Source organism: Ambystoma mexicanum, chromosome 4q (genome assembly GCF_040938575.1).
Source record: "Ambystoma mexicanum isolate Mex_15411 chromosome 4q, UKY_AmexF1_1, whole genome shotgun sequence".
Classification (NCBI taxonomy): Eukaryota; Metazoa; Chordata; class Amphibia; order Caudata; family Ambystomatidae; genus Ambystoma; species Ambystoma mexicanum.
The window spans coordinates 597,148,928-597,175,163 of NC_090928.1; the positions used below are offsets into that span (position 1 = coordinate 597,148,928).

The following is a 26,236-nucleotide window of genomic DNA, read 5'->3' on the forward strand; positions in this document are numbered from 1 at the left end:
CAATGACCTACTCTACATAATTGTGATTTGGGAACACATTGTAATTCACCTATCCCAGAAAAGACGGTCAGATCCTTTTACAAATATTGCAAGAGCCATTTTGCCATTCATTTTGAACCAACAAGTAGACAAAAGACTGGATGTGGAGAAGAACCCAGGGTGAACACTAATAGGAGCAGGGGGAGAAAGAGAAAGTAGTGACATGCTTCTCTACCCAACTCCAGCAGGGCACAAGACATCTGCTCAGATGTGGCAACCTGGGACGCAGCCTGGTGGTAAAATGTCGTCGGCTTGCTAGAAGACTGCTATACAGGAACCACATAGGAGACAGTGAGCAGGAGGACCCTGAAAGCACCTGGCTGCCCAAGAGCCAAGTGACAGAAGCTGGGGAAATCTATGACCCCAGCTAAGGGTGAGAGGACACAATAACCTCCTTCGATATGACCATGCGAGAAGCCAAGACATTCTCCTTGAGATGTACTCCTTTTGATTCGGACTTTATCTTTTGCTTGTGACTAAAAGGACCATAGGAACACTTTGTTCTGCACCCTTCACTTCGTAGGAATTATTGGAGTTGTTTTCTGGGACTTGATGAGATAGGTTATTGCTTTTGGCAGAACCCCTTTGGAATAAGAGGGGGGGATCCTGTCTTGTTGAGAACCTGGCACCTCATGTCCTGACAATTGGAGACCTGAATACATTGGCTTACTGAGTTCTATTCCTTATCCTGCCACACTTTGCTTTAGCTTGTACACTGAAAGGGATAATAAAAATGTCTTGAAGCTATACTTTTCTGCCTGGGTCTCCCTTTTGAGAACATTGTGATTGCTTTTTGCTCACTATACCTTTCACAGTGAACTAAAAGCAATGGCTGCGGACTCTCAGTGGGTAAAAACCAAAGAACAGGTTATCATGCCATGTTCTATTGACAGAGGGGCGCCTGCTACCTTTTTTGTATTTTTGTAAGGAACTTGGGGTTGGTCACCCTAAATTACCTGGGGGAACCCAGACGTGAACCCCTTGCTCACTGTGCTCAGAGGGACACAGCTCCACCTCACTAATGAGGCCCAACAAGGCTGAAACACGTGTATGGGGTTGCTGTTGGTACTCTTGTTCAAAGGCGGTTTGCCTGGCATTTCGTACTGGACTGCCCTGGTGGGCGGGACAAAGACTGATATGCAAATGGATACTCCTCCTTTGTGAAAAGTACAGTGAGCTAAAAGCAATGGCTGCAGACTCTTCCAGTGGGTGAAAACCACAGAACAGGTTATCATGCCATGTTCTTTCGACAGAGGGGCTCCTGCTACCTTTTTTGTAGTTTACAAACATGTTAGGAATCTATAATCCTTAAGGGCTATGGTAGATTATTTATAAAAGAGCATTATTCCTCAGTAGAAAAATAAATACATACAATTAAAATAATTGGATGCCACATGCAGCACTGATTGCTACAAAATAGGGGAAATAGGATAGTTCAATTATTTATATATTTAATATATAAATCATACATCTCAATTGAAAAAACACAATCTAAGATGACCAAAGCGCAAGAGAAGAGAAGGTACTCATTGAAGTCTATTTTATCTCAGAAATACGCAACAGTCAATCAGGATAAAAACAGTACATGGCAACACAGGCCATAAAAATAAAGTCAAAGAACGCTACCCCTTCAGCTGTCGAAGTTGGATAAAGCATATTTGTTCCACAATTCTGTTAGATCACATTTATTACTTACACCAATTCGTTTTTTTTTTACCCAGCGGAAGATGAACAAGTTGTTATGGGGTGGTTAGGGGGGGAGTAAGTGGGGCCACAGTTGATACGTTGGGGTTCGGTAGGAGGGAGGGGATGCCGGTGCAAGAAGTCTAAGTGGGCAGTCAAAGAAAGATCTTACTGAAGGGGATAGAACGGGGATAGGATGATGATGATGAATTACTTATATATGGTATCCCTAAATGTCCAAGGCATAAATTCCCTGGTTAAAAGGCATTCCATACTAAGACGCCTGATAGAGTTGCACACCATGGTAGCCTGGCTACAGGAAACACATTTGCTTCAGAAAGATGAAGCGCGCCTCAGACACAAAAAAAATCCCCAAACAATTATTCGCCTCTAGTGGTGCCAAAAAAAGGGGAGTGACGATTCTGATCACAAAAGAGGCAGAATTCACCAAACATTTCATACACAAAAACCCAGAGGGTAGATACCTGGTGATAGGGGGATCATTAAGGGGTCAATTGGTGATGCTGGTGGCAATCTATTGCCCCAACAAACAGGAACATTTCCTGACCAAGGCGTGGCGAAAAATCTTGGGGTGGTGAGTGGGAAAGATACTAGTTGGGGGAGACTTTAATTGCGTGATGGACCCACATATGGATAATACTCTCCCCCCAACACAAGCAGATGACAGACACAGGCAGGAATTGGCTCAATTTATCAGGGAACTACACCTTGAGACTTGGCAATTTGTTCAACCTCAAACAAAGGCATACACGCATTACTCAGTGGTCCATAGAGGATTCTCCTGCATAGACATGAATCTCGTCTCGACACGCTCATACACTCATACCCCAAGTGACAGACATAGCAATTGGGACAAGGTTCATGCTCCGGTGATTCTACATTTGGAACCCCTTACCTCAGCACCGGAGGGGCGGAAACCGTGGCGCTTGAGAGACCCAGTGTTGAGGGCCCGCATGGAGGATACATTGCCAACTGTTTTGCTTTTGTGTAGGCATGTGTAAGGTACTTGGCAGGCACAGCCGCAGTGGTATTAACTACCCATTGTTGGTAGCAGGTACAAAATGGTGCGAGTACCTAGGCATCTAATAGCAGTGCCTGGCAAAAGCTTAAAACGTATGCACACGCTAAAAATGTTGGCTTTGCCAATGCTTATTTTAAACAGGACTTCAGTGAAGGACATGCAGAGGGCTTATAAATTGAGTGGATGAAAGCAGGGCTGGTAAGCCATTTTTGGTTTTGGCCGATAGCTGGCGCTTAAAGCGCTACCTTTAAGCCAAAACTATTATCTTTAAAATAAGTGCTTTAACATTAGAGCTTCAAATGGGGGCTTTAAAGGAGGGTCTGTAATGCTTTTCAATGCAGATGGCATATGAGGATGGATTTGTATCGTTTGGCTATGTGTCCCACCCATTTAATGCCCATCTCTAAGTCAAATCTATATGATTTTCCTCTCATTCCCACCCATATAAACCCAAAACCACACACCGTTTTAACTTTCTTTACCTGCGTTTGTATTGTGTGCTGAATTTGGCAGCCATTTTTACTTCCAAAATGGTAGCCACCATATGTTAATGTTAATAAAAAGTTGTTTGACTTGATTGATCCTTTAAAAACTATTTACTACAGCTTTTAAGTAATGTTACATATTTTAATGCATTTTGCATTAAAAATAAACACGTTACTGTTATAGTTACGTTTTGTATTAAAATGTCTTTGAAAATGTCCATTTACTGATTTGTGGGTGGTGCTCTAGTGTCTTGTGATTTCAGTATGATGTGATTGGGTCTCCAGTCTGTGTTTGTTTCCCGCGGCAGCCATTTTCTTTCAGCATTAGAAGGGAGAGAGGTAAGGATATTTATTTTGTACAATGCAACTGAAGGAGTTGAGTAGCTAGTAGTCAAACAACTGCAGGAAGGAATCTGGCGCATGCAAAAATTTAAAGAAATGTAATAAAGTTTTGAAGATGACATAGCATGTCACTTTTTGGTTTGTCGGGTGAGCCTGCATGGCCACCACATTTAACCACCCGTACAAAAAGTTGCATTGTTTGATTGGGGGCATAGTCTCTGGAAAACGCCACTGAAGCTGCGTGCACAAAATGCACTTTCTAACTCAACTGGAAGATTATCCCTATGTCGGTGCCAACCACAGGGTTCTGTGGTGTGAACCTTCTAACCATAATAAACTACACCTCCTGTGAAGCCACTTTACAAAGCCTGAACTTGCTTGACGTGTGAACGTCCGACATGTTTAAGCTTGCCAATGGGAGAAGCAGTTTTTACCACGTGAAGTTGTTGGTTCTTGTTGCTACATTTAAAAAGAATCTTTGCTGCTTCTATATTTCATGTGAACACCTTCCTTTCCAATTAGCTTGACCTGTGACTTCCAAAATGCAGCACATAGGCACGTAGGTAATGCGATGAGGACCCTGGCGTTGTATATTTTGCGGGTATTTGTTTTTTAGCACATATGTAATTGGGTAGTCCTTTGCAGCTGCAATTTGCGTGGCTCTCATTTCAGGTGACTAGCAATAACGTGATGGTGATGAGACTCAGACTGATTCTTTCTGGTCACTGGCTGCTAGGGTCTTCCTAGATGGGCTTGCAGTACAGTGGACCGTCAGCATTTTACAAGACTCTCACAATATATGGGCTGTATTCCTTGTCCTGCACACAAAGTGTCCGGGACCTGGAAAATCCTGCTTCTCATCTCATGATGAAAGTCTTACTAGTGCTCGCAGCATACACTCTTTGTGTGAAACCCAAGATTTGAGAAACATCTTCTTTAACACATCATTTTGTGTAAGCACAGTATTGCAATTAGAGGTTGCTAACTGCAGAGATCGCAGTGAGGGGGTTACTGGGTGGTACCATTGTCACATGGGGTCCTCCTCTCTACGCCCAATCTCTCTACCAGCCCCACCCACTCCAACCTACTCTCTCTACTCCTGCCCACCATACCCCCAATCTCTCTACCCCCACCCACCCTAACAACTTTCTCTAACCTTACCTGCCCACCCTATCAACTGTCTCGACACTACCCACCCTACCCTCACCCTATCTACTGCTGCCACCCCACACTCCTCTCTCTCTACAACTAGACACCCACTCAACCCCCCTCTATCCCCATCCCACCTCCCTCTCTACCACACCCATTCTACTCACACTACCCCAAACTGTCAACATCACCTACCCACCCTACACCCACCCAACCCCCATCCACCCTACCCCCACTCCCTCTACAACCCTACCCACACTACCTCTATGACATCCACCCTACCCACACCCACCCTACATATCAACTCTATCCACCCCCTCCACCCTACCCTCACTCTCTCTACCCCAACTACCCTACCACACTCTGTAGAGCCAGCCTCTCTATCCCCAACCCCCACTCACTATACCCCCACCCACACAAACTACCCCACCCACCCTACCCCACCACACTCTACTCCCACCCTACCCCACCCCACTCTTGCTACCCCACCCACCTTAACCCTATCCACTCTTTAGCCCCACCCATCCAACCCCCACACTACCCTCTCTCTACCAGCACCCAACCGCACTACTCCCTCTCTAACCCCACAAACTCTACCCCATCCACCACCCTTCCCTCCTCTCTACCACCACCCATCCTACCCACTCTTTCTCTATTGAACTGTAACTCCTCTCTCTTTACCCCACGACACACCTTACCCCATCTCTCCAGCCTCACCCACCCTCTACCCTTAAATCCCCCACACCCACCCTACCCAGCCACTTTACCCCCTCTCCGATGTCTCATCCTTCCTCTTACAAACGTGCTTTATTTCTTACCCTCCTCTTTCTCGCTCAAATTTTCTTTTGCTCATCGATGCCACCCTCTATCAATGGCTTCCTCCCGTGCTCTTTTCCCCTTGTCATTCTAATGCACATCTGCACCCCTTATCGCATCCTCCTTTAAAACTTTGTACACTCCTACTTGCAAACTGGTGGCTATTTATTTATTGTTTACCAAATGCAAAAAACAGCAGTAAACGCCAAAATTTTTGGCATTGCCACTGTTATTTACTCCCCTGTTCCCTCCCCACTTTTGTCTTGGGGTACCTCGAAACACAATTCTCTTGTATAGGCGCCTAACAACTGCTCAATAAATACATACATACATACAGTAAATACTTATCACATCATAGAGTTGGTGGGCCAACAATTTACAAGTGTCATGAAAACTCTACACATTCGTTTTCATAAATAATACAGGAGCACATAATTGCAGCCCCCCCCCCCCCCCAAACCCAGGTGATATTGTGACGAGCACTCTCTGCTATGATAACCACGCATACTTGGCAGTGCAGTAGTAAAGGGATGGGAATTCTCAGATGAGCGGCACGGGGTAGTCGTGGAGTTGGTTCTCTGGGCCTCTTGACGGCCCTGTTCATTTAGATGACAAGTAAGAGGTGTACAGGACCCAGCTTTGTCACACCGCTCTGCCTATTGGGAACAGGTCCGTTTTCGGGCTTCTTCGCCATAGCGAACCTCTGAAGAGTTATCTTTGTATTGCAGGAGCATGCGGTTTAGTGCTTCCCACAGGGATAGGAGCTTGCTGACCGTTTTTCTTCACTTCCCTCCTCTCTCCATGTGTGTGTTATTAGCCTGCGAGGGGAAGCAAGGGATTCATGATGTAGTCGGATGGCCGCTGCACAAGAGGAACAATATGCCAAAGTGTGTTTTTGCTGTGATGATAATCATGTAGTAGTTTTGAAATAGAGGATTGCTGTGGATTGTGATAAACCTGTGGCCTTTTTATGCCACAAAGAACCAACTGTCTCGACGCTTAGGTATTGGTTATAAAGAAGGTACAGAAATGGAGGCATACAGAATGTGTGCTATGGTCTAGTACGTGGACAAGTGTCCAGGTTATTAATGTAATGCTAGCTGTTTATTTTTCTTTTGGGGAAATGGCCACATGCTGATGACAGGCGTGTAACAATTCCTTCACCCCAGTGGCATAGCATAGTACACATTTTTCCACAGCCATGCTGAAAAGGGAAAGTGACACTTTTAATTTGCTGCTGATAGTGATGGGGCATAGGGGAGCAGCCTTTTAAGTGACAGGGTGGAATTTGAACAGACATACGAACCCCAGCATAGCGCCACACGTGCATTGAGGCACGTTGCACGCAGTGCAGTGTCAGCGACTACAATGCATGAATTGATGATTTATTAGAGTGTTTTGAAAGGAGGGGAGAGTATATAATACCTTGACCAGCACGACAAACACGCAGGGTTCAGGGCTGAGCCCGCGATACGGTTCATGAGCTCCCCTGGAGTTTGAATAATATGCACGTTAGTAACAAACTTGAGAATAAAGGCTGGGCTGACCCAGCGGTTTTCAACCCACGAGCACAGACATCTGCCTCGGGTGCTCAGTGGCCCGTGTTTGTGTTACCAATGTGCATGGGTTGGTCTTGGAAGTACTGACCCGGCTGCGGGCACGAACAACGGGAAAAGGCATTGGAGAACAGCGTGTACAGCTATTATGCATTCAGACCAGCACGGGCAGTATTTCTCAACAGAGCATTGCATTGTGAGCTGCATGAACTGGGCCTCCCAGTTGGTCCTCTGCTGGCAACTGCAACCTTGGTGTGGCAGACGCGCACCCGCACCAAATGGAGACCATGCTCCTAAATCACTGGTTCATCTGAGCACGTATTTGGCTGAACTCAAAATCCTGAAACAGGGGCTCTGGGTGGATGCCTTTTTTGTTTACCTGTCAGAGGAGAGCTAGCCCAGTTTGGTGACCTGGAAGGAACACTGGACACATGTTGGTTTAGTAACATGCTGTATTGCCCTAATTGGTACTTTGTTTTACATGCACACACATACAGAGCATGAAGGGAGTTTCTGAGACAACCACTGCAGTTGACTCACTGCAGTGGGATTGTGCCTCTGTCAATGTCTACTAATACAGCCCAGCAGGCAACCATTGCTGTTGGATTCACAGCAGTGTATTTATGCCTTCATGAGTTCATGTAATGTTGGCTTGGTAACTGGTCAGGCAGAGGAGGGCCTGCTTATACTATATATACACATCAGGTTGCAGGTGTGAGTGCAGCAAGAGGAGCGCCAAGGAGCATCCTCCTGTCTCCCGGTCCACTGCAAGTCTTGCGGGCTCTGGGAGCTGCATGCCCTTCTCGCGAGATCTCGGTGCCAGGATCTCACGAGGAAGGTTCCTCACACCCAAGCTAGTGTTCACTGAACGCCGATGTGGGTTTAGAAACATGCCTTTTACACAATAGAAAACCCTTGCTTCTCATACTATTTTGACTCTAAGATTGTTGGGGGCGGGGAGGTTGCCCTCCCTCTCCGCTTCCTCTGGGTGCTGAGGGTGCGTATCCACAGCCTGGCTCCGGAACTCGTTACTCTATTCTATTTTATTCTTTAAAGTTTTTTGATGCAAGTGGAGAAGCAAGACAGCCCCTATGTCATAAAAAATAAAATGCAGTGGGACAGAATGCCCGATTATGAGGATCTTGGCAGGTTGAAAATAAATATATAAAAAAATCAACACCTACGTACCCCATCAAATGAGCTAGGGATCAATTTAGTCTAAATACTCTCCCGACGATGGAAGTCGTGGGGCCAAAACCTCAGATCTGTAGAGAAATGCAAGGCTGTCGCTCTTGTGGCATAGCTCCAATTGACTCCCCGTTTCATTTGGTCTTCTTCTGGGAGACTTTACCCACTCGATCTCCCGGTACTATCAGATAACCTTTGGATAAGACTGATGATGACTACAAATGAGAGTTTAATAATAGCCCCACGACCTTGCTGGCACACATATTTGAGGAATTAAAAAACAAAATGCTGCAGGGTGAAGCAGATTGTAGAGTGTTCTGGGAGGCCGAGGTGCCCGCCCATGGGGCGCCGACGGGTTTAGGACGGTGTGATCATGAGTGACAATGAGCATAGTTTTAACTTTTGTTACAGTCTAGATTCGAATACGAATACTGAATTTGTGTGCCAAGGAATCTACTACTATGATATCTTAATGGATCAGTCTAGTATATGGAATCATGATTTGACTGTGCTGTTTGCAAGATATTTAAAAAATGATGTATGATCGCATGATAATGTGCATCTGGTTTCATTTTATTGTAGTGTAAAAGTTTATTGTATAAACTAAATACACTGTTTTTCTTTTAATAATAAAAAAAACTTTTTTATTGCGCCAACTCGCTTGTAGGCCTCAGAGCGCTCACAGAGAAAGACAAAAGAAAACAAAGAAAAAGAGGCATTAAGTATGAAATTCAGATCATCGGTCAGCTCCTTTGTCAAAGAGAAACATTTTTAGACTCTTTTTAAATTGTGCCATTGATGGAACAGATCTAAGCAGACAGGGTGTTATGTCTGCATACAGGTGAGGGTGCCTATATTTGGAATGTTTGATTGGAATGTTTATTCTTGTTATAAGGGAGCATTCTTTCATTGTCAGTTGTGCTTTCTGTGCTGGTCAGACCGGTGGATGTCTTTCTCCCTGATTACTTATAACCTGACTTTTATACTGCCATATCTGTGATTAACAACTGATCACATTAAATAACTTATCATAATACTGGACCACGCAGCTTTCATTCTGTTCCAAAGCATACGATCCAACACAGGGCAAGACATTCCAAATGCTGCGTGCCACCCCTCACCTAAAGCGGCAGTGAGAGATCTCTGATCCTGCATTTTCAGATGGCCCCGGACCACATTGTAAGCTACTTATCCTCCTTTAAGGCTTATGCAAACAGAAGTAAGCACTTGTGCGCATTCTTTTAAACACAAAAAAGCATAACAGCTGAAGTCAGGAAATAAACTACACAAAGCCTGCACCACTGGCAAAAAAACGAGGAGTTGGTTTGGGCGGGGAGAGACAGAATGGGTGGGGACTAGCATGAACTACATCTAACATGGCTGCCAGCACGGACCAGACAAGGCCTGGTACTCATGTAAAATAAAGCGAGCAAGCTCAGTGTTCCCATGAGGGCAGATTTGGGCAGGCAGAGGTAAGAATGGGTGGGAACAACCATGGTATTTGCATAGCCATGGGCAGGGAATGGGTGGGCTCATAACCAAAAAACACCTATAGACCCTGTGTCCCCCTCCTCATATGTCATTTGTGTGTCCCTCGTCATTTGCCCTTCCTCCCCATCTGTACGAATCTGTACCTGAATGCAATAGTTTGGGCTTTATAGGTGTCACAAGCGACACCTAATAGCCCAAACTAAAAATTGAAACTGTGGTCAGTGTGTCATAGTTTGCTATAATCATGAAATGATTTTGCAATAGAGTTACACATTTTTACATTTAGTTGGGTTGTATAGTTCTCTATGCAACATCTGTTGTGGCACTGCGCTGCATGTCATGATTCCTAACATGAGTGTTTCAAAATATGATGCATATGCTGGCTTACCCTGTAAAGGTAATTTTATATGTACTTGTTTTCAGGAACACACACACGTTTTATACTGAAATGTACACTGTGCAGGGTATTAAAAGCCCAGGAGACAGAAGAGTATGGTTGTTTTAAAAAGTAACACACACACATATTTGTGTATATGTATGTTATGCCTTCGCGCTAGGGCAAGACATAATTATGGCTAAGACATACTCTCTATGACGTTTCAGAAAACGACTTTTCTTAATAATTTTCAAACACTTGCATTAAGAAAAATCTGAAATATTCCTGAGTAATATTTTAGGCAGTCGCCTCTGCATGTAAAATTTCAGATTTCTACAATATAAATAACTTTTTGTCCCAAATATCTCAAAATTGGCTGCTTCGATTTTCCAAACTTTTTGCAGGCACCTAGATTTGATCTGGAACTAGCAAAAAGAACCTGTACTCCACACAGGTTCTGTAGACAGACATGATAACAAATCAATGAAGTAAACTGCACTGAGAATGAGCACATGCAGCTGGCTTACATAACGGACCAGACGTGGAGTGAAGGCGAGAGTTGGCGTGCCGCAGCATAATGGGACCTACTTTGCACTTTCTCCACCTGCCTTTGTGCGCTCTTCACACCTGTCGTCTCACCCTGGCGTGATATATGTGTTGCGGTGCCTTGCGCTGCAAATATCTTGGAAACAGTGCATCCTAGGGCCTTGAAACATGTTTTTTAAGGCCTTCGAGTTTTGTTTCTCACATCGAGACGCTTCCCCACCTGTCACCTCACCCTGGCATGGTGCTGTGTGTTGCAGTGAGTTGCGGTGCGAATATCCCGGAAATGGTGCATCCTAGAGCCTTTGAGTTTTGTTTCTCATGTCAACAAGCTTAAAATAAGCTTTGTCTGTTCCTTCTACGACCACATTGATGTTTCGCCGATTTCAGGCAACCGTTTTATGTGTTGAGTGATGAAATCCGGGGAAAGGGGCGGGGTGTGCAAATGTCATGTGGCCAGTAGACAGACATACCACTGTCATTAATTGTGGATCCCTGTTCCGAGTCGCTTATCGTTTGATGTGATTTGCACTCTGAAGTAAACTGCACTGAGAATGGGTGAGTGTGGCTGGCTTACATACCCTGCAGCAGATGTAGAGGGGAGGCGAGAGTTTGCGTGCTGCAGCATTCTGGGACCTTCTTTGCGCTCTCTCCACTTGTCGCCTCACCCTGGCGTGGTGCAGTGCATTGCGGTGCAAATATCTTGGAAACAGTGCGATGTAGGGCCTTGAAACACAAGCCTTAAGAGTTTTGTTCCTGGTGTGGAGATGCTTAAAATTAGCTTTGTCCAGCCTTTCTATGACCACACTGATGTTTCACCGATTTGGTGCATTGTGGTGCAAATATCTTGCAAACGGTGCATCCTAGGGCCTTGAAATGTGGTTTTCGAGGTCCCAATAGTTTTGTTCCTCGCATAGAAATGCTTAAAATGACGACCACCTTGATGTTTCACCACTTCCAGGCAACCGTCTCATGTGTGCAGGGTCTGAAATCCAGGGAATGGGGTGGGTGTCCACATGTAATGTAGCCAGTGACGTCCTCACAGGCAACTATACAAAATTTGGTACAGATTGGTGGAACAGTGTGGAAATGTATAAGGAACAAACAAACTAACAGATTTTCTGTTTCATATATGTAGACTGGTGCACTGATGAATTTAGAAAATCAACTTGACCAATTTTAAGATAATAACATGTGAAATGTACCTCTATATTTGGGATTTGCAGAATGAATGCACCTTTTTCGTATGACTGTACACAGAGCGTATGAGTTTTACAAACTCATATCAAAGGCAAGTCACAGCTGACTTTGATGTCAGTTTTAAGGTGATGGAATACATTTACACTTTCCTTACGAAATTTCCCCAGAGTGTATGAGTTTTACAATACATACATTAAACAATTAGCATCTTCTAAAAACTCACATTAAAGGCAAGTCTCAGCTGACTTTAATGTGAGTTTTAAGGTGATGGAATAAATGTACACACTTCCTACTAACTGTACACAGAGGGTGCTCCTACGACACATGCTCCTACAACAAAAGCCTCTATGACACACGCTCCTACCATACACACCATTACGACACACACCCTTAGAACACACACTCCACTGTCACACACTCCTATAACACGTGCTCCTATGACACATGCTGCTATAACAACCACTCCTAGAAACACAACACACTCCTATCACACATGTGCCTACTGCACATATCATGTGTATGTATGACACATGCTCTCACATGCACCATCCGATAGATGCACCTACAACACACGCTCCAACTGCACACACTCTTATGATACACACGCTTATGACACAATCTAATAAATACACAATCTAATAAACACACAATCTAATAACACACACTCCTACGACAGGCGCTGCTATAACATGCGCTCCTACAACACACACTCCTAAAATACATGTTCCTACAACATGTTACTACACATGTGTCTACTACAAACATGTTGACGTACGACAGGTGCTCTTATGGCACATGCTCCAACCACGCACACTTTTACAATACAACTTTTACAATGAACACTTACTGTGCACTCTTATGACACACACTCCTACAACATGCGTTCCTACAACACATGCTCCTACGAAATGCACTCCTACGACATGCGCTCCTATGACATGCGCTCCTATGACACATGGGGCCTCATTCTGAGTGTGCCGGTCCGGTAACAGGTGCCGGTAAGCCTACCGGCACCGTTGTTACCCGACTGGCACAGTACGACTCTGCAGGTGGGTGCCGTCCCGCCCACCAGGGTCTGACCTGGCGGGCAGAACGGCACCCGCTTCCAGAGTTTCATGGAAGCACTGGCACCGTCATGAACGGTGCAGGCACTTCCGTGGTCCCCATTCCCATTGTGTCCCCTGGGACTCAATGGGAATGGGGAGTTACATTTTCCGGCGCCTGACTTCTCGGAACGCTGGGGTCGTAATCCCGGGGTGTTACTGGGAAGTCAGGCGCCGGTAAATATTGCCAGGGTTACTGCTGGACTTGAAATGACGCCCATGGTCTTAAGACACAAACTCTTACAACACATACCATAGAGGCACCTACAACATGCACTGCAATCATGTACGCAGACTGTATGCGATTTACAGTTGGTAATTTACAATATTAACATCTCCTCAAAACTAACACCAAAGGCAAGTGTGACAAATCCCAGCTTGTCGTCACTGCTTCGGCAGGGGGAGCACCTTCCCATGAGGCCAGGGAGGTAAGGCCGCTAACCGATAGTCCCCCTGGGGGTGGTACTCAGCGGGTGGTTCTCATGAGAGGTGAAGCCCCCCCTATGGGACCAGTGACGACTCTTGTGGGAAAACGCAATATCCACCCAAGACCTACAACTCTTCTTCCACCTCACTCTCTTTACCCGTGCACTTGTATCCCATATATTTCTAAAGTATGCAAGAAGTAGAAAAGACTGAGACGAGGAAGAATAAGGATGACTACCATGAAGATCCAAGTCAAGAAACTGTGATGAGGAAGAGGCGCGAATCTGCAGGGATCACTCAGATGAACCCATCTGAACGGTTGAGTCTTCAGCCACAGACCTTGAAGGGTACCAACATAAAAACTAATGACAGGCTCAGCCAGGTGTCAGATGCTGTGGAGAGGAACCGCGAGAGGGACCAGTGCTCGGTGAGGAAAGCAGCAGGGGCAGACCCAGGCGAGGAGACGCTGAAGTGGCTATCTCCACCAGACATGTTGAGCGAACCGAAGGGATGACTGGGGAAAGCACCAGCTGCACAGCACTGCAAGACCACATGGTAATAACCGCACTGGAGCGCTGGTGAAGCAAAGAAAGACACTGCGAAGCCCACGGCCAACCGGAGGGCTGCAGCCAAGACCATAAAGGTATTTGGGTGGCTGAGCCTATGGTTGGGGGTCTCCAGAGGGTAGAGGGAACCCTAAAACCAACAGTGTATGGAAATTGGGGGAAACAGGATAACACCTACGGGATACTAAGAGAAACATTATCACAATACTGTAATGAGGCTAGATGGGTCTGGGGCCCTTACAAGAAAAGATCATATCAAGTAACAAGAGTACCCAATCTTCTTTGTGACAGCAATTGGAGGGAAGGTGACCCAGGGCTGTTAAATAAGTGAGGATAAGGTGAAGAGAACTGTGAGAATAATACATAGCAACGTAGTACTTGGCAGGAGAGTAAACCAAGTCTGCATGCAAGATCAAGAGACTGTAAAGAGAACTGTGAGAGTAATACATATGGAGACAGTACCTGGCAGGTAAGTAAACCAAGTCTGTCTGTGTTTGGGACTAAGAGGCCTGAAAGAAGAGGGAATCAGGTCTACTGCACATGACATGTGAACATATGACACATGCACCTAAGACACATGCACCCGCAAAACACGCTCCTACAACACAGGCTCACATAACACAAACTCTTATGACAGACACTCTAATGACACACACTCCTATGACGTGCTCCTACGACACACACTGCTTTAACACACACTCCTATAATAAATGTTCCTATAATACGCTACACGGAGTGTCAGGAGTGTTTCCTGTGTGGGGATTGTCGGAATCCCATTTGTATTGCAGCTTGCTGACTGTGGAGTCTTGTTTCACTGCCCATTACAAACTTTGAAGAGTAAGGGCAAGCTCATAAAAACACATACCATGATGCAGACCACTGCAGGGTGTCAGGAGTGTTTGCTTTGTTCCCTGGGTAGACCTGGGCAGACCAACCATTATGCGGGAGCAGGAAAATAATTATTCTTCTACCAGGTCGGCGACACTGGAATCTGAGCCGACCAGCATAACCCGTCCCTCGCTGCAGACAAGAAGTCAGACGCAACTATGCATTTTAAAAAAAATCAAGTCTTCTTGCAGAGTCAGCGGCGAGGAAGAGGCAGAGGTAAGTGGAAGCCACAGTATGACCTGCGACCTCTCACATGGCCATGCGCTTAGCAAAAAGCAAAGAAACTCCTTGTGCAAATTAACACCGACCATGAGTCTGGGCTGCAGGGCTCACGTTATTCCTCAGAGGGCCGCTGCGATCGCCGCTTGCAACAATGTTCCGACCTTGTCTCTGCCTGCTAATCCTCTGTCATGCGACAAAGTATCAATGCGAGCCCCGAATGCCGAATACCTTTCCTTGCAGTCCTGGCAGGCTGCGTGGCAGAGGTGGCTGTCCCCCCCCGTGTTGGCTGCGCTCCAAGAGCTGCCTTCGGAATTCTCCTCTCACCATTCTAATACAGTGAAAATGACAATTGAGCCGTTCATGCCTGCGCAAAGTAACTGGGAAAGCCCTCGTTGTTTCTTCAGTGATACGTTGTCTGCGGATTTGAACAATGAGTTAATGCAAAGCAACATACCCGAAAACCTGAGGGTACATGAATCAGTGCTAATGCCCAATAGAACCATGGACACAGCCTCTTGCATTAGGAACAAGAAATCAGTGTGTGTGGCAGGAGAACAAACCTATGGAGCTATGCCCAAGCGAGCATGGCGCAAGATAGCTTACATTTACTGGAACTAATAATACAGTGCCCTGCAGGGAGGTGCACAATCAGGAACCCCAGCTCAAAATGCCGAGAGTAAGCCTGTAAAGTGCAATGTATTATCTATTATCAACTCACCAAGGCAAAGCGTAACTATTCATCTCCCTGTACTCTAGATAACTCTAAGCTTCCCCTTCCTGAGCACATAAAACCAGCTGACACCCTGGAAGAGGCGGTTTTTATTAAGGAAGTCTCAGTCTTGCGTCGCAACTCATTAGCTGTCGCCGACAAACTGTTGTGACATAACCGAAATTGCATCACAAATGGATAATAAGCAAGCATGCAGCTTGAAAACGTCAGCAAACTAGACATTTCCACTTTTCTAATCAACCGACTCAACCACCAAGTCTGCTAAACGCAGAAGAGTCGATTTGAGTACTCCACCAGACATTAGATGCTCACAGATTAGACCAAGGGAGGACCGGTCTAACAAACCAAGAGGATCAATGGATGTGCCAAGTGAGCTTGTAAGAGCAGATGTGAGTAAAGAGCTGACATCCACATCGGAGGACTCCTTATCTGACTCTTCATTCATCCAGAGAGACTTCCCGAAGGTGAGAAGGTCCATACCCAATAGGAAGGCACGCGGCAAGTCGCAGGAACCAAGCACAAAAAAGATCATAAATCAAGTATTGCATGAATTGAATCCAAATATCATGTCAGCTTTAACAATATCCCTAACTCCATGTCTAAAGATGTATGAGCACATAAATGAAAACTACAAAGATCAAAGCACCCTACAGCTATGATGCATTCAAAGCTCATAAATATTGAAACTTTCATAGCTGTGATTAAAACAAAAACAATAGAGGATTCTGAGCGATTAGATCAGATCCATAAGTCTTTACTAGAACAACTTGAAACTAACAGAGAAGAAAAGAATCTTTTGGCAGAAGTGGTACAAGAAGCTCTCTTATCGCTAAAAGTGAACAAAAACAAAGATCACGATAACTTGGAAAACTGAGACAACTGTAAAAAAGCCCATCAAGAGGCAAAGTGCTCATTCCAACAAAAAAGAAATCTAAGCACCCAAACAGAGTTGTCACACCTAACAACTGCCGACCTGGCCCTTTAAAGAGCTCCCAGCCTGCCTAAATTGGACAATCAATGTAACAACGAGGGAGCATTCACTTCAAACTACCCCAAAACTTCCAAAATGTCTAAAACTAGTAAGACTGTTCCTGTCAGGGAAGAACAGGGTCCCTTAATGAGACCGTCAACTTCTGCAGACGCCGAGGGCATTGTGGGCAATCCGAGTGTTCTAAACCCAATGATGAAACCAGCAACCAACTTAAGTTGTCGTAATTATCCAATTTTCCAACACTACAAACCTCGACATCAGATTACAAAGGAAATTAACACTGAACAGGCAAAGAAATCCAAAAATCAAGCCAAAGGGAAACAACCAAAGTCTAACGGTTCCTGGAAATTCCTACGTAATCTTAAATCATATTCAACGGAAACTGAAGGAAAAACCCTAGACCTGAAGAAGAAAATTACAGCAGACTCATGCAAAAATAAACAGGATTCTACCTTGCAAAAAAAGAAAGGCGTTTATCCAACCAGGACAAATACCTCGACTGAGAACTTGATACATTTGATGGACTTAACACATGACATGGACCTTGAAATTGAGGATCCACAAGATCAGGATATGTTGCTCATAACAACATATGACACGGAGCGTGAAACAAGAACGACAGGATCAGGAAACTCCAACTGCAATGGCTGTACCTCAGACAATAGATCTTGAAGAAATGGGATCCAATGATTGGTCAACCCACAAGGTGGTGTTAAAAACAAAAAAAGAAATCATAAAGACCGCCCTTCCAATGACTTCCTCACCTTGGCTGAAAAAAGAAATTGATTTGAAATAAAGTATAGTGAAGAACTGCGCCATGATAAGGCTCAGCATCACGATCAAAATTTGTGTGAAGAGGAACATCTAGATGACTTCACAGTTCAAACGCATTATTCCCAAGGCTCTCCATGCCGACAGGAACCAACAAAGACCGTCGCACTTCGAGAGCATGAGAAAAGAGACGAAGGGCATAATAAAATTAAGTGGGAAAACAAATCAAGCAAGAAAAATCAACTAACTCTGGAACGTATTCTGTCAGTAAATTACGGATTGATCCTGAACCACTGAAATGTCCTACGTCTTCTTTACCATGTACCAGCACTAAGAGCAATAGAGTCAGTTGATATTGCTGTAGTAGAATTTACTGAAGAAGATCAACATGATAGTGTGCGTACATGTCCACTCGAGGATGATATGCAACCTAATGCTTCGTGCTTCGCAGTTGCTACTTCCACTTGGATTTCACATTACGGAGTACCAACATGAATCAAGCCACGATGAAAAATCGGAAGACATCAGTAGAGCCAAAGACAGCTCAACAAAAGTGCCTGCTAGCAGCAAATCGCAAGAAGGGTTTGAACAAAATCGTCTCAGAGGAATGAGTTCTACTAAGATTAAACTAGCCAGCCCTCCACAAGGGAAGAGAGTAGTCAACATGAAAAAGAACATAACAAGTGACCAACATAACATGGCCTTAAAAATCACGATCAACTGTCCCAACAATTCAACAAAGCAGAATAAGAATGAGTTTCATAGCACCTGACCCAAAGCATGACTTTTGGAGCTGGCTAGCTGAGGCACTCTGCTCTGGTAATGAAAGCTAATGCCCAAAATCACTTCAAACCTCAATTTGCTCAATTGGATCTAGGAATACCAGAGGATTCATGCAATTATTTTCTGAGGACAGAGACAATCTAAAGCGATTTGATATCCTTTGCTTGCAGGAAACGCGGCTTTCTATTTCACCAATTGCAAAAGGCGTCAACATACTCATGAATACAGCATTAAAAGGCAAGAAGGGTCGGCCAATGTCAGGTCTCTTAACACTAATAAAAAAGAAAATTGGTCTCCGAGTGGTAATAATCCGAAAATCTCAGTCCATATATTCATATATATGGACTGGAATATACCCATATATATTCCAGTTCTGGAATTTACACAAAAATCAAGAGTGCCGGATAATACACTAGCGATTATGAATTTGTATTGGCAACATAAGGCCACAGGCATTAGTCAATTCATCCATCAAATAACCACTACGATCGACCTGCTCAACACTTCTACTAGGAAACCCAATCATATTGATCTGTCGTGATGTAAACATCAATTGTCTAACCACAGACAAAGACTCTAAAATTAATGCTGGCAACATATCGGAGACCAGAAAAAATGCGGCCAAGGCGTGGATGGAAGAACTCGAAGCAAGAAACATCTTCATATTGAATGGCCAACAGGGTCGGACGGGGACAAGAAATAGGCCCGGTCACCCAAAAAAAGTGGCCCACCCCTCGCCTCAAAAAAGTGGCCCACTCCTCGCCTCACGACCCTTGACCGAAGGATGACATCACCGGAAGTGATGTCATTTGATCCCCGCCCGAAAGTGACATCCCGGGAAGCGATGAAACACAACCTTTTCTCCCCTTGACAAAACAGGAAGTGTCATCAAATAGCATTGTTCCTAAGTACACTAAATTACTGTGAATCCAAGCAGACGTCCAAAGCCAAATGATAATATGTTATTGTATAGCACTTGTGCTTAAGCTCTATTTTTATAGAACAAATATGCATACAATATCACCCAACCGGTGTTGGTACTCGTTTATCGACCTAAGAAGGCTTTTTGAAAAAAAAAAAGAATAATAATTGAAACTTTTTTTTTATTTTCAATTTGTTTTCCAAACTGCCCCAGGCATGGCCCAAAACCGGCCCCCACTCCTCAGGGCCGAAAGGCAGAGGGGCCAATCCGACCTTGATGGCCAAACACAGGGTGATGTTCCACCACGTGCAATGTGGAAAAGAGGAAACCAGACCGCCACGTTGGACTACTTGTTTAGGTCAGAAAGGGCAAGTTCAAGAGTGGTCTCATTCCAAGTAATACCTACGAAAGATAGTGATCATGACCTCCTAGAACTTAAGTGCAACTTTCAGATGTCCCCTATCAAAAACTACTGGAAAATAGCAGTGATGGTAGAGCCTGGCAGAAACAGATTACAACTAAATGCAGCCAAGGTGAATGAAATAAATACAGAACTTTCCAAAACAACTAACTGCGGGAAATCTAAAGTCGACTATATTCCACTCTTGCATCATAGAAATCCAGCGAGGACACCGAAGTTGCGGCAAAACATGCATTTGATCCTGAAATTCTAATATGAAAAAGAGAGCTACGAAAGGAAATTAGATCAACTATACATCTGCGACCTGCAGAAAGAGCCTGTAAGAGGAAGAAACTTAAACAGAAGTATATAAATTGGCTATTCTCCCATAAAAGCATAACTGAGCAGCGAGATGCAGAATGCATGATGCAAGCCCTTTCTAACAAAAATACAATGGAATTTTGTAGGATTATATACAACATAAATGATCTAGAACAAGCAATCCAAAACAACATGGTGCCAGAGGAAGTGCCAGAGGAAGTGTGGATCAAACACTACAGAAATCTATATAAATAAAAAGGGCCGGAATTGCGAATAACGGGTAATTGGGAAATTGAATTTGATAAAGAGGACATCTTATCAATAATAAAAAATGCTAGTTCATCCAGAGCACCTGGCCCAGATGGCATAACCAACCAGATGCTAAAAGATTCACCTGAAGAATGGGCCGACATATTCAGAAGTCTATTTGCACGAATATTAGAGAATAGAGAAATTCCTAGTTCTTGGAGAAGCGCAATTGTTTTATCAATCCATAAAAAGGGAATAAGAACGGACCTGAACAATTACTGCCCAATTGCGCTTCTAGATGTGCTGGGCAAAATCTTTGCATCTCTCTTACAGATAAAAATGATGGCCTGGATCAACATGTCATCCAACTATTACTGCAGGCAAACAGGGTTTGTAAAGGGAATGGGATGCTGACTTAATCTACTCTTGATTAATTTGTTAAAAATCAAAGCTCTTAAACAAGGAACAAACATTCACTTGGCCTTCATAGACCTAGCTCATGCTTTTGATAGCATTGACAGAGAGCTATTGTGGGCTAACTGTCTAATAAGTCTTGCTCTGGCAATCAAGGCCCTGCACTCAGAAACAGAAATAAAAATACGACTAGACCAATCTAGCAATCTATCAGACGCGATCAAAACACACAGAGGTGTCAAGCAGGGCTGTCCCCTCGCTTCACTCCTCTTCAATTTGTTCATATCGGACATTGGGGAGGCTTTGAAGAACTTGAATTAATTCTCTCCCAAAATCAATGCACAATCATTGGAATGGATGCTCTATGCCGACGACCTCGTCCTACTAGACTTAAAACCAATTGGCCTCCAGAGAAAATTGAACCTACTTCAGAATTATGTTCATCAAAATGGGCTAAACATCAATGCCAACAAATCAGAGGTACTGACACTGCAAAACTTAAGAGGAAGGAAAAAAACAAAGGGTTTCAATGGCGCCTAGGGAAAGGAACCCTAAATCATGAAGACTCAACAAGATATGTGGGAATGTGCCTTAATTCCAGTGCAAATGGCTCACCATGGGTGAACACTACTAAAGCAAAAATAAAACAACTAACAGCACAAGGAATTACCATCCACAAAAAATTCTGCTAATTCTCATTGCTGCCGGTACTATCCTTTCATAAACAGAAAGTCGTTCCAGCCTTACTTCACAGAGCAGATTGTGCACTAAGTTGCCCGTGGAGCCTGTGGTCAGCCCTGGAAAATAAATTCTACTATTTCTTCCAAAAGGTGTTCCCACTGTGATCATAAAGTATGAATTGGGATTGATCTCTATAAATGCCAGAGTAACATGGGCTGCACTTTCGCTCTTCAGAAAAATAAGCAAAGATGACGGGTCTATGCCGTTTAAAATACTATGATCAAAATGCAACTACAAGAATGAACCAATTCTTACAGATGGGACCAATTGTTGCCTCGCGATCTTAGAAGACATCAGCGCGTCCATGAACATGCTGCAGACGAACCCGGAGGCAGTAAAAAAGAAACTTTGGAACAGAGATTGGTCTGACACAATCAAAGGCTCAAACACAAATTGTTTGAAAATGTTTGCAGGGAAACAAAATCCATGAACAAACTCCCTATATATCTAGAAAAATTCCCAAATCAAAAACATCGGAACCTGCTCATGTGATTTCGCCTTAATCTATAACACACAAAAGACATTCCTGAAAGTTGGAAGATTAAATTGTTCACGGATGACAAGTGCAGATTTTGCATGGGCTCTGTAGAAACATTAAAACACTTAACTTTGCTCTGCTCCGCATTGAGAACGTTAAGAACGCAGAACCTCGAAGCCCTCATCTCCGAACGTCTGTCACTAAGTGGAATGGAATGGTGGCAAATAATGTGCGAGGGATAGAACACTAAAGTGACATATGCTCCGACTACCTTTTTAGAACATTTATCCTAATTACTGTCATCATCTTACTTTGTTAAACCAATGGAAATGGATAAACACAAGACTGTTTTACAGTGATATTACGTAGCAGTATTCATGACATTTCAGGTCACTTGGATCATGGAATGTATTAATTCAGTCTGCTGTTCTTTTTTTAAAGTTTGTAACAAACTAATACAAATATTTTTAAAACATAAAAAATAAAAATAATACGCTACTACACATGCATCTATTACACATAACATGAGGACATATGACATGTGCTCTTACCACACATGCACCAACCACACACACTTTATTACGACCCACACACTCTTACGATCAACAATTTACACACACTCTTACAACACATTCTTATGACACACACTCCTACAACACATGCTACTACTACACACACACATTCTCCTACAACATGTGATCCTACAAAACATGGTCCTATGACACACACTCTAACAACACATTCTCCTACACATGCACCTACTACATAGAACATGTGGACGTACGACACATGCCCTCACATGCACCTAGGGCACATGCACATACGACACCTTCTCCTATGACACACACACTCTTATGACACAAACTGTAATGACACACATTCCTATAACACATGCTCCTAGGACACATGCTCCTATGACACATGCTGCTATAGCAAGCACTTCTACAACAATTACTCCTATGATATATGTTCCTATAATATGCACACCTACTACATATGCACCTACTACACAACATGTGGACATATGACACGTGCGGTCACATTCATCTAGGACACATGATCCTACGAAACATGCTCCTATGACACATACTGTAATGTCACACTCTTACGACACATGCTCCCATGACACAATGCTATAACGTGCAATGCTACAACACATTCTGCTACAACACATGCTGCTATAACACACACGACACACAATGTTATGACACAGGGTCTTACAACACACCAACTTACAACAGATGCACTTATGACAAATTTTCTTACGACCCATACTTTTGCCATACGCTCTTATGCAACATGCTCTTACGCCACACACACTTATACTACATGCTCTTACAGCACAGGCTAGTATTATAACAAACACTCAGAATCAATATCATGTAACTGTGGGGGAAAATTGGAATTATTTGATTTTCTTTTTTTTTTTTTTTTACAAAAGACGAGGTTAACCCAACAAAAATGTAGTCGACAAACATCAGAAATAATAAAGATAAGGTAACAGCATAATAAACTTTAATAGTACATTAAAAAATGTATTATACTTAAGCCAAATATCATGGTAACCTTAATTCACCCACACACTTAAAAGCATACAATATTGCCATACAATTATATTAATTTCACACATAAAACCAAATAATTGTGTACAATGTCAAATCATTCAAAAGTACATTAAATGTACATCTATAATAAATGTCAAAAGAAAGCATAAAATATTTTTGTAATACAAAATGACATAATAAATTTAAATTGTAATATACAGAAGCATAATTCATCCCAAAAATTGCAATACAAAAAATACACAGAATATTTTCTAATATAAATCTACAACAAAGTATACATAAGCATTCAAGTCTTACATTTTACATATACAATAGTAATTAACAAATAATTTTATTAATTGATATACAAATATATTAATTAACAAGGTACATGCAATTCATTGTTAAATTAAGTCGTCAGACAGGTACATCATTGTAAATATATATAATTTACTAAATAAGCATAACATTATAAAACTAAAACAAAACCAATAAACAATTATTAAAATATATACAGTAAAAACTTAGTAACATTTACTTCTACAAAAAACATGAATATATTGGAAACATTTATAGTCATTACAATGTGAATAAACAATGCAAAAAATGTAACGTATGCTAAATTAAATGTAGTAAATCATGTTTAATTTTGTTTTATTTATTTGTTTTTGGTTACAAGTAACCTTCACAAAAATGTCATAGATACATTTGTTAAAACACAAATGTCAAACATAGTAAATGAATTACAATTAAAATCATTCAAATATCAACAAAAACTTAGATAATTATAATTATTTGCTCATAAATTATGTTTACAATAAGCATTGCTAAATTGATTTGAAAAACTTAAAACACATACAAAATCCTATATAGACCTATAAAACATACAGATTTGACTAAGAACACCAATCAGATCAGGAACATCTAACAATTCAGAGTATAATGAAACAAAAACAGTTCAAAATGTGATGATGCAAATATATTTTTCAAGACTACTAGTGTGAACCCAAAATCAACCCCAGCCTTGCATCCCAACGTTATGCTCACATAATTTACATGTATCTGCGAAGAACCGGACAACAGCAATCTGAAGCGAAACCCTTTGATCATAAAGCATTTCCCACCACAAGTTATCTAAATTCACTCTTTCAGGATTTATTACGAATTTGCTAAAGCATCTTATACGTTCGGGTCTCAGAGCCATGCAATCTAACAAAAGATGTTGCAACGTTTCCATGCAATCCATTTTTTTACAGGACCTACAAAAAGACGATGTACATTAAATCTAAATCGCATACAGTCCTGACGCCTCTGCTGGTCTGGAAATTGCTTTAGGTGTGGCTACAGGACCCCCCCTCTTTTTGAAACGTGAGACTAGCTGACAGTAAAGCTTAGTTTCCAACACCCTTGCAACAGTTCTAGTCCAATCAGTAATCAGGGAGTTTTTTTCACTTTCCCCGGATTAAATATTAATAACTCAGTAGAGACCCCCTATTTCTCCAAATCATCCAGGCATTCAGTCTTTAACCTGTACAAAAATCCAGATGCAGGAGACCCATTCCGCAGACCACTCCCTAGAATTGCATACAGAGTGTGTTTTGGGCTTGTCACCAATTTCCTAAAAAGGGAGATCCGTCGCCACTCCACCATACTCTCCATTGATTGTATTCCCAGCTCATAACGTGTGGCCGCCAATGGAACTGATTTGGGGAGACAGCCAAGTACAGACCTCCAAATGCAAGCTTCGTATTTGTGTAGCTCTCCTCTTGCCAAAAAAGGGGAAGAGTTCCAGGCCATAACAAATGTGGAATTATATTACATTTGTAATAACAGAGTGTAGGGAGGAGGGAATATTTGCTGTATTTCCGGTCGATCTTTTTCAGCTGGGTAATTTGTGGACCGACTTTCCCATCTAAATACTGTGTATAGTGCAGTTTCTTTGCATCCCCAAAGATAGGGAAACCCAATAAACACATAGAAAAAATAATAGCCAGCTTTTCATGGTTGAAAAAACATGAATACCCCAAAGCACTAGTCCATGCGCTAACCCTCATAATAACCGCCTTCTTTGCGTTAATTTTGAGGGGGTTAAGCAACGTATATTCTCTGAAAGCAGTCAGCAGACGCTGAAGACCTCTGGGGGTATGGTGAAATAACATAAAATCATCAGCATATGCTGTCCAGCTCACCTTAAGTCCCTCAACCACTGGCTAAGCAAAAGCAGCCTTTTCCAAAATATTACCCGCGTCTACCACATATAAATTAAATAGGGTGGGCGCAAAAAAATAAATTCCTGGAGAAGACCATTGGAAACGATGATAGCCTGGGACAATACACCATCATTATTAAAGGCAAACTTGGAGCTTAGTGCCCTCATGTAGATGGTAAAGAAAAGAGATGGGGAGGGAGCATCCCTGCATTAACAAATTTCGACCATAGAGTGTTTCTATCAACAAGGTCAAAGGCCATGGAAAGATCCATGGATGCCACATAAATAGGTAAGCTATTTGGCTTCCACGCCTTATTTTGCAAAACATGCATTAGCAGACCCCCAGCATCCGTCCCCACATTTTTCCTGAACCCAAACTGGAACTTTGACAGGAAATTTCACTTATATGACCACCTCTGTAGGTACTTTAGCACAAGTCCTGCGAACATTTTCGAATCAGCATCAAGGAGTGCTATTGGTCTGTAATTGGTAGGACATGACCTATCTCCTTTCTCATGTATGGGCACAATATAGGAGATGTGCCATGTCTCCGGAATACACCTAGTCA

At 42.9% G+C, this 26,236-nt stretch overlaps 1 protein-coding gene across 3 annotated transcripts in view; it reads right to left on the bottom strand.

Annotated features, from left to right (window-relative positions):
- Positions 1-26,236, bottom strand: part of LOC138467859 (uncharacterized) — a 1,040,267-nt gene that overhangs the window by 824,162 nt on the left and 189,869 nt on the right. The gene's annotated exons all lie outside the window — the stretch shown is intronic.